General features: G+C 37.3%; 1 pseudogene across 1 annotated transcript; it reads left to right on the forward strand.

Moving 5' to 3' along the window:
• The first annotated feature begins 761 nt into the window (after positions 1 to 761).
• LOC146915132 (SKP1-interacting partner 15-like) lies at positions 762 to 2,363 on the forward strand (annotated as a pseudogene). The gene is made up of 2 exons (XR_015014489.1): positions 762 to 1,917; positions 2,113 to 2,363. The product of XR_015014489.1 is annotated as an SKP1-interacting partner 15-like (transcript).
• The last annotated feature ends 5,884 nt before the right edge of the window (positions 2,364 to 8,247 follow it).

An 8,247-nucleotide genomic window follows, 5' to 3' on the forward strand; every position in this document is an offset into this window, starting at 1 on the left:
AATTTAGCGAATTAAATTTGCAACTTGTGTATATTTATATTATATGGATAATCCATCTAAGTGTGAACCTACCAATGACAAGTATGGTCTACTTAAACAACACATTTTGAAGTCAACAGTACAAATTAGTTAAATCCAACATGCTCAATAGATATTAAATTGAGAAAGACCAAGGAAATTACCAATGTCTTCTCTTGGAGTTGGATTTATGCTGGCGACAAATCTTGATAGAATATAGACTACAAAATTTGTAGATCAAATTGCACGTGGGAAAGTAACTATATTTTTAGTCAATACTTTTGGTACCTGTTGTGAAATCAATTAATGTGTACCTTTGAAATTTGAGATGTTTTTTTTAGGCAAGTTAAAAACATTAGAAACATCGCACCCATAAAAATTTAGAAATTTTTGAAAACATCATCTGTTACTATTGTTAATCCAACTTCGAAAAAGACGTCTTTGAAAAACAAGCATGATGCGAGGAAAATGTGGAATCCAACTTTTCCTTGACCCATATGAGATTTTTCTTTATCCAAATCATTATTATGAGGAGAATGTGTTATAAAGAAACATGTGAACCGACCAATGACAAAGTATAGTCTCCTTTTTATTTTTTTGACCATACAAGTATGACTAAGGAAATTAGATAAATGCAATTTGACCAATATATATTAAAGAAAATGACTAAGGAAATTTCCAATGTCTTTTCTTGAGGTTGAACTTTCCGCCAGCTTTTTCTATACAAATCTTGAAATGAATAAAGAGAACTCGATAGGACAATACATAAAAAACCATCCCACAATACAACAACACAACATAAAAAAAAATGGAAGAAGAAGAAGCACTAATCTACAATCTCCCACAAGACACACTTCACAAAATCTTCTCCGCTTTACCATTTCGTCAAATCATTTTCTGCCGATCACTTTCAAAATTCTTCAACCACCTACTCACCACTCCTTCTTTCCTCAACCTCATCTCCTCCACTCCTCCACCACTCAACCTCCTCACCATCCACCACAAAAAATCCACCACCCTCCGTTTCTTCGATCTTGACCTAAATGATTGGATCCATTTTCCCCTCAACTTTCTCCCTTTCTCTTCCCTCCTTCCGGTAGCTTCCTCCGATGGACTCGTCTACCTTTGGGCAGAAGGTGTTAACAACAGCACAATCTCCCAAACTCTAACCACGACATCCCTCGTGGCTTGTAATCCACTAACACGCCAATTCCGGATCCATCCTCCTTGTCCACCTGGTTTCGTTTTAGTTGACTCCGTAAAGCGAATCATGGTTCTAACTGAATTCTCCGTTTATTATTTCTTCGGTGACAGCAACGATAGCAGAGGCGGATGGCAAAAGTTCTCGTCCAACCTCCCTTCCAAACCGCGGAGCCCAATCCTCATTGAGGATTCAGTTTACGTGCTTTGCAACATTGGCTCCCGTCAGAGGAGCGAATGGAAACTCTTCTCGTGTTGTGTTACCTCGGCCATGTCACGTGTGACATGGTCGCGGTTAGGGCGCCCTGAGATGGGAATTGTTTTTGATATACTTAAGCGGCCGCAAATAGTCCGTGGTGTTGAAAACAGGATTTTGATTATTGGTAGTTTGAAGTCGACTTTTAAGTTGAATCCGCCTTGTTCGACTATTTTGATTTTGAGGCTTGATCTTGGAACGATGGAGTGGGAAGAAGTTGGGAGGATGCCGACAGAGATGTTTAGTTTTTTTCAGGATGCCGGCGAGTTTAAGGTTTTTGGTGGTGGAGATAGGGTTTTTTTCTCAGCGCAGAGGATCGGAAGTTGGCAATGTGGGATCATGGTGGTTCAAAGGGAAATGAGTGGCGGTGGATTGATAATATGCCTAGGAAAGGTGATGCAAGCTACTGGGGATTCGTCTTTGAAGGGAGATTTGATGCATTGGCTTAAATGAGAAATTCTATTATAGTCACAAACACAAATGCATAGTGTTTGGGCGCACACACATTATAAGATTTTTTTAAATAATGAAAAAGAAATTGATCATGAAATGATTTAGTATTTCAAGAAATGACACTTTTATGTGTGTGTGACCAAACACTATTTATTTGTGTTTGTGACTATGGAAGAATTGCTGAGGCTTAAATATCATTGGACAGTGTGGTTATGGTATTTTTATTTAAATTGTTTGCGCTATTTTTTTTATATAATTTATACGAAGAAAATTTATTTACAGATGAAGATCAATCACACATCAAAGCATACCTTTTTCTTTGCAAAAGGGTACCATTCACACAAACCAGGCTGAATCACTCTACTTGAAATCCTAATGTTGTGACTTGTAATTTAACATAAACCGATCAAATGGATTGTAACTTTGTTCTCTGCAACGTATACCATTTTATTTATATATAGAAACTTCAAAGTATAACTTTTTCATTGCAAAGGTGTACCATTAATAAGTTTATCAAATGAATATTCACATATACCACCTGAAGTTTATCAAATGAATATTCACATATACCACCTGATAAGTTTATCTTCTAATTAAAGAGTGTCAATATTACAAGTAAACCATCAGTGGCAGAGGCAGGAAAAAAAAGTTCGGGTGGGCCACTAAAATTAATTATAATATATAAACACAAATTAAAGTTGTAATAAGCATCAAGTACGAAGTTGAAATGACGGAGTTTGACTAAAATGGTATGGCGGATACTTAAATAATTACATATTTAACAACTACTATAAATTATTAAACTTTTTTCTACATTACAATTGTTAATTGAGAGAATTTTTAGTTGACATGAAAATATGTGGGAGATTTTGAAGGTGAGAAAAACACAAGAAGGGGGGTTGAATTGTGTTTTGAAAAATTCTTCGTTTCTCCTAAAAACTGAACACACTGATCAGAAGCTAAGTGAGACGGCTTCTAAAGTGATAATCAGAATCTAAATGCAGCGGAATAAAACAGAGAGAGAGAAGAAGAACGACACAAAGCAATTATACTGGTTCCTTCCACAACCCGGAAGTAGTCCAGTCCCCCTTGCACTTCCAAGGAGATTTCACTAAGAGTAATATCTGATTACAAATGCTCAAGCACACAAGCAAGAGACTTCCTTTGCTCAAGAACACAATCAAGAGACTTCCTGCTCAAGCACAACTGCAAGAGACTTCCTAACTAAACAAAATTACACAGAAAATTGTTTAAGGTTGAACACTTGATATACAATCAGAGGTGCTCACAATACAAATCAGATACAGACTCAATGGACTTGATGACATCTTGTCATTACGTAATTTTATATGTATTTTAGCACAAAACTGGAGTTCACAAGGAGACTTATGCAGCAAAAGAGCAGAAAAACTGAAGAAAATACAAAGAAAGAAAACGTGTCACGATTTATCAGAAACGTGACACGATTTAAGAGCTTTAGAAAGGTTTGGTTCGACATTATGAAAACGTGTCACGATTGGTAAAACGTGACACGATTTGGTGAAGCCCTAATTCAGTTTCTTGCTCCAGAAGGTAAAAACGTGTCACGATTCACTTAAAACGTGACACGATTTGGGCGATTTTCTGTGCCTATTTATGCTTAAGTCTATTCCAAAAACAAGGGTTACGAATTCTAGAGAGCCAAGTGCGATTTTGCAACTGCAAGGAAGACCAGGAGGACGATTTCTTCATCTTCCAACCACTTTGTGTATGTTTTATTACCTCTAATGATTATGTTATTTGTAAACACTATTATGAGTAGCTAAATCCATTAGAGGTTAGGTCTGAGATGATTCGTTGTAACCCTAATTGAGATATTATGTTGTGAAACTCTATTTATTGTGAATGATATTCTAGTCTTTATTCAATTCAATTGTTCTTAATGCTTTTTATATCCTGATCAAATATAAATATGATTTTGTGAGAATGAATGACTACTGACCATAGCTTTCTACTTAGACCTATTGAATTGTTCTAATAAACATGGTTAGTCTAGGAATGGATAATCGTTTATTAGTGATATTAGGTTAACGTGCTTTAAACCTTCAAAGATTATTAGACCACCTAAGGGATTAGGGGCTGTAGTTTAAGAAGAGGGTCCTAACTCAAGGGATTGATTAGGACTATTTTGTTAACTATCGTGGGATTAGAAGATCATTCATACGAATAGGTGCAACATAACAATTAGGGGAACATAGATGATTCGAAAGACCTAAACTCATCTCTCTCTTATTCTTGAAAACCAATTTATTTTTAGCAATTACTTTTATGCAATCAAACCAATCTACTGCCTAGTGGCAAATCAAAATAACCTTTATACATCCTAAAATACAACGTAGTTGAATTATTGAGATTAAAAACAGTCCTCGTGGGATCGATATTTTTACTACTTCGATAGTATTTGGTGCACTTGCCAGAGATCTATCAGGACTTAAGAATTTCTAAGATATGACTTTGAGACACAGAAATTCTAAGTGAATGCAGAACAATTTCAGCAGAGGTTTGGCACTTGTAAAAAATGTTGTGAGTCTTTCGTTCAGCGTTCTTGCATTACCAAAACTCTAAGTCTTCACTCCTTTATATAGAGGTGTGAAAGAGACGTTGTGAAATTGCCAGCACCCAAAGAGTCGTTGCTGAAGCTTGATCTTTCATCTTTGATCTTTTGCCTGATTTGGTTGTTGTCCTATGAAGAACTAATTTGAAATCCATTCCTTATCCAAAGGAACATCTATGCAGGCGAAGCCGTATTCTGGAGCTGTTTTCTTGTCTTGTAGCGTGGACACAAAGCAGAGTAGTGGAGAACGTGGTTGTACAATTCGTACAAATGTCAACGCTTTCGTCCAAATTGCAAGCACATGCCTTCAAACACCTTTGAAATGACCGTTGCAAAATTCCACTAATCCTTTGTAGTGTTTTCGAATCCAATAGACAGCTTTTGCAGTGATAATTCTTCAATTCTTGAATCTTTGCAAATCCAGTTGATATTCAGCTTCTGGTGAAATAGCTTCTGATGAGGCAGCTTCTGATGATGAAGCTTCTGATGATACAGCTTCTGCAGCTTCTGATGATGCAGCTTCTGATGTTATGACTTCTGGACCTCTTGTCTTCAGGAGCACTATTCTTACTTCAGAAGCGACTTAACTTCAGGAGCGCTTTTTCTCTTCAGTAGCAAGTTGCCTTCAGGAGCGTCCAAGCTTCAAATTTTGTTGTTTCCTTTGCTCTTTATTTGCTCATTCAGAACCAATGATGATGTAACTTTTTAATTATGGTCCTGTACACTTGAACAAATATTAGCTAGTCCAATTTACAATTTTTAATACCTTGTTATCATCAAAACTCTTTAAGGTTCATTGTTAAACACATTTTGTTCCAACAATCTCCCCCTTTTTGATGATGACAAACAAAAGTATTTAAAAATTGATCAATTGTTGTTAATCTAATTAACAAGTTGACTTTGGGGTTCTGAGGTTTGTAAGCTCAGAATTTGAGGTTTGTAAGCTCAAACTCCCCCTGAGTCTGATAGTCTTTAAGGTGAGGTTTGTAAGCTGCCCCTAAGTTCTATCCAGGTTAATTAAATTAATTTTTCGCACAATAAAATTATCAGAGCTTTAAAAATGAATCATTGAAAGAATTAACTTATAGATAAGAAGAATAGTTCAATTAATTTTACTTGAATTTTGATACTCCTTCTTTCGTTCATAGCTTATACCAATAAGGTAAAAAAAATGATAGAAGTTTTTCAAAAATTTCAAATGCCATTAATGGGGCTCAGAGCCTTTAAATACTTGTCACATATACTCCCCCTTTTGTCATTATCAAAAAAAATTGAAAAAGAATAAGCATAAAAGACAAAAAGATTTGAGAAAAACTCAAACATGAAGAGAGTATAATAGGAAAATAACTAAGTCAATCAGAGCAATGTATATGAACAAGAATATCCAGGCATTATACATAAATCAGAAGCAGTTAAGCAGTCAGAACCATTAAGCATTCAGAAGCATAGAGAAATAAAACAAGATGGTTTCAGAAGCAAGGACTAAGAATTTAAAACAAGCAACAAAAAGATAACACTAAGGTGTGCAACTAAGGGTTGGTTTGTTGTTGTTTCTTCATCTTCTCCATTTCTTCAATTTTCTTCTGCAACTGTTCTTCAAGAAATTGTTGCCTTTGGAGAAGAGCTTGTTCCCTTTCTCTAGCCTCTTGCTGCTGCTGTGCCATCTGTTTCTTCAGAAGCTTACACAACCTTGCTTCTCTGGTCAAGTAGTCCATTTCTAAGAAGAAAGGCTGGTTTGCCAGGAGCAGTGTAGGATTTCTAACTCTGAGACTCTGATTCAGATTTTCCATAAGCCTTCTACTGAAGCTTGCTTGACTCTGATGCACTTAGCCTTTATGTCTTCAATAAGCTCACTTGCCCGGTTCTGAAGTGATGCCCAGGAGTCTTCATATGCGTTGGTGAGATCAATTGTCCTCCTTTGATCCACCAGATTATGCATTTGAGAGAGAATAGAGAGTAGCTCAGCATCAATATATCCAGATTCCAGGGTGTTTGTGGGTGGTTGTTCAAGAATTTCAGGATCAGAATCACTAAGTTCAAGGTCTTGAACAGGGCTAGAAACTGGAATGGTGATGTGTTGAGTTGGGGTTGAGGTTGATGGCTGGTCAGAAGCAATGTGTGCGGTAGAGATTAGGTCTTGGACATTGACTTGAGAGTTGTCAATATCCATGGGAGTTGGTTGGGGTTCAATGTGTTCTGGTTGGGTTTCAGTTTCAGTTGGTGGTTGTTGTGGTGAAGTTGATGTTTGAGTGTTGAGTTGGGGGTCAATGGTAGCTACTGGTGATTGTGGGGGTGTTGTGGGTTTATGTGTTTCAGGTGTTTGTTGATGGGGGTTTTCTGAAACAACATTTTCAGAAGCACCTGCTTCTGGGGTTGTTTCAGAGGCTTTTTCTGAGGTAGATTTGTCTATAGGTAACTCACCTGAGTAGTGGAGAGCAAGGCTGTCTAAGACAGAAGTGTCTTCTTCTTGCTCAGTTGCTTGTGGTGAAAGGGTTGAGATGGTGGTAGAGGTGACTGGAATCTGACATACCTTGATTTTAGTTCCAGCTACCGAAGTGGTAGCACTAGGTGCTTTCAGAACCGCTTCTGAAGCTTTAACAGCCACTTCCTTGACTTCGTCAGACTTCTTCTTGAAGAATTCATCACATTTCTCCAGTCCTGAAGCCTTGAGCCTTTGATCCCTTTCCAGATTGTACTGAGCTTCTTTCCTCTTTATCTCAGTTAGCATCTGAACAGCTTGCTCATCAGCTTCTTTCTCCATATCAGAAGTCACTACAACCATTGGAGTGAAGGTTAGTTCAGATGCCTTCTCCTTATGCTCATTTCCCTTTATCCCATCAAGGGCTTTGTTCAGATGCTCTTCTGTGATGATGGACTCTGATCTGCCCTTACTTCTTTTCTCTGGAATAAAAGCGGCACCAACTTTCTGCCTCTTTCCTTTATCCTTTGCAGCATCAGACTCTGAAGCATCAGCTTCTGGAATTCTAAGATTCACATTCTGATCCATCTATTCTTGCTCTATGTTATCAGCACCAGCAAATTCCTTCAAAGCTTTTGCTTCTCGCCAATTTGCTAGATAATCATCAGAATGTTCCTTAGCCATTCTCTTCATGGCTGGAGTCACTTGAACCATAGAGCTTTTCATATCAAGTGGAGCCTTCTTTCTTTTTAGCTTAGGCTCTGCCTCTTCTTTCTCTATCTCCTTCCAAGCTTCTTCCAACCTTTCTTTATGAAAAACGATTTCAGCTTTCCCTCTCTTTCTCTTAGCAACCTTCTGTTGCTTGCCTTTATCAGTAGCAGCTTCTGATGCAGTAGCACTCTTAACCTTCTTTACTTTAGCAGGAACAGCTTCCTCCTGAGTGCTTGCATCTTCTTCCAAGACATACTCAGCTACTGATTTAGCCAAGATTTTAGGATTACTTTCCTCAAAGATTGAAGGAAAGTTCCTGATAATCTTAGTTTCTTCTGTAGTCATCTCCAACCACTTTTCATTTTCAGGAGCTTTCTTGATAAACTTCATAGAGAATAAGCTCTTGCTACTGATAGTCCTTTCAGCAGTAGACACTTCAAAGCATTTATCCGAAGCACTCCTTGTATTTCTCAAGAAGTTCAGCACTCTTCCTTGATGAAAGATCTCAGACAATAATCTTCCATAAGGTACTTGTTTTCTTCGTTTAATAGTGCCTTCATTTATAGCCCAGCAGAGATTATCCATTACATATATTGG

Source organism: Medicago sativa, chromosome 6 (assembly GCF_051527215.1).
Source record: "Medicago sativa cultivar Bolivia chromosome 6, Bolivia_mono, whole genome shotgun sequence".
In the NCBI taxonomy this organism is placed as follows: Eukaryota; Viridiplantae; Streptophyta; class Magnoliopsida; order Fabales; family Fabaceae; genus Medicago; species Medicago sativa.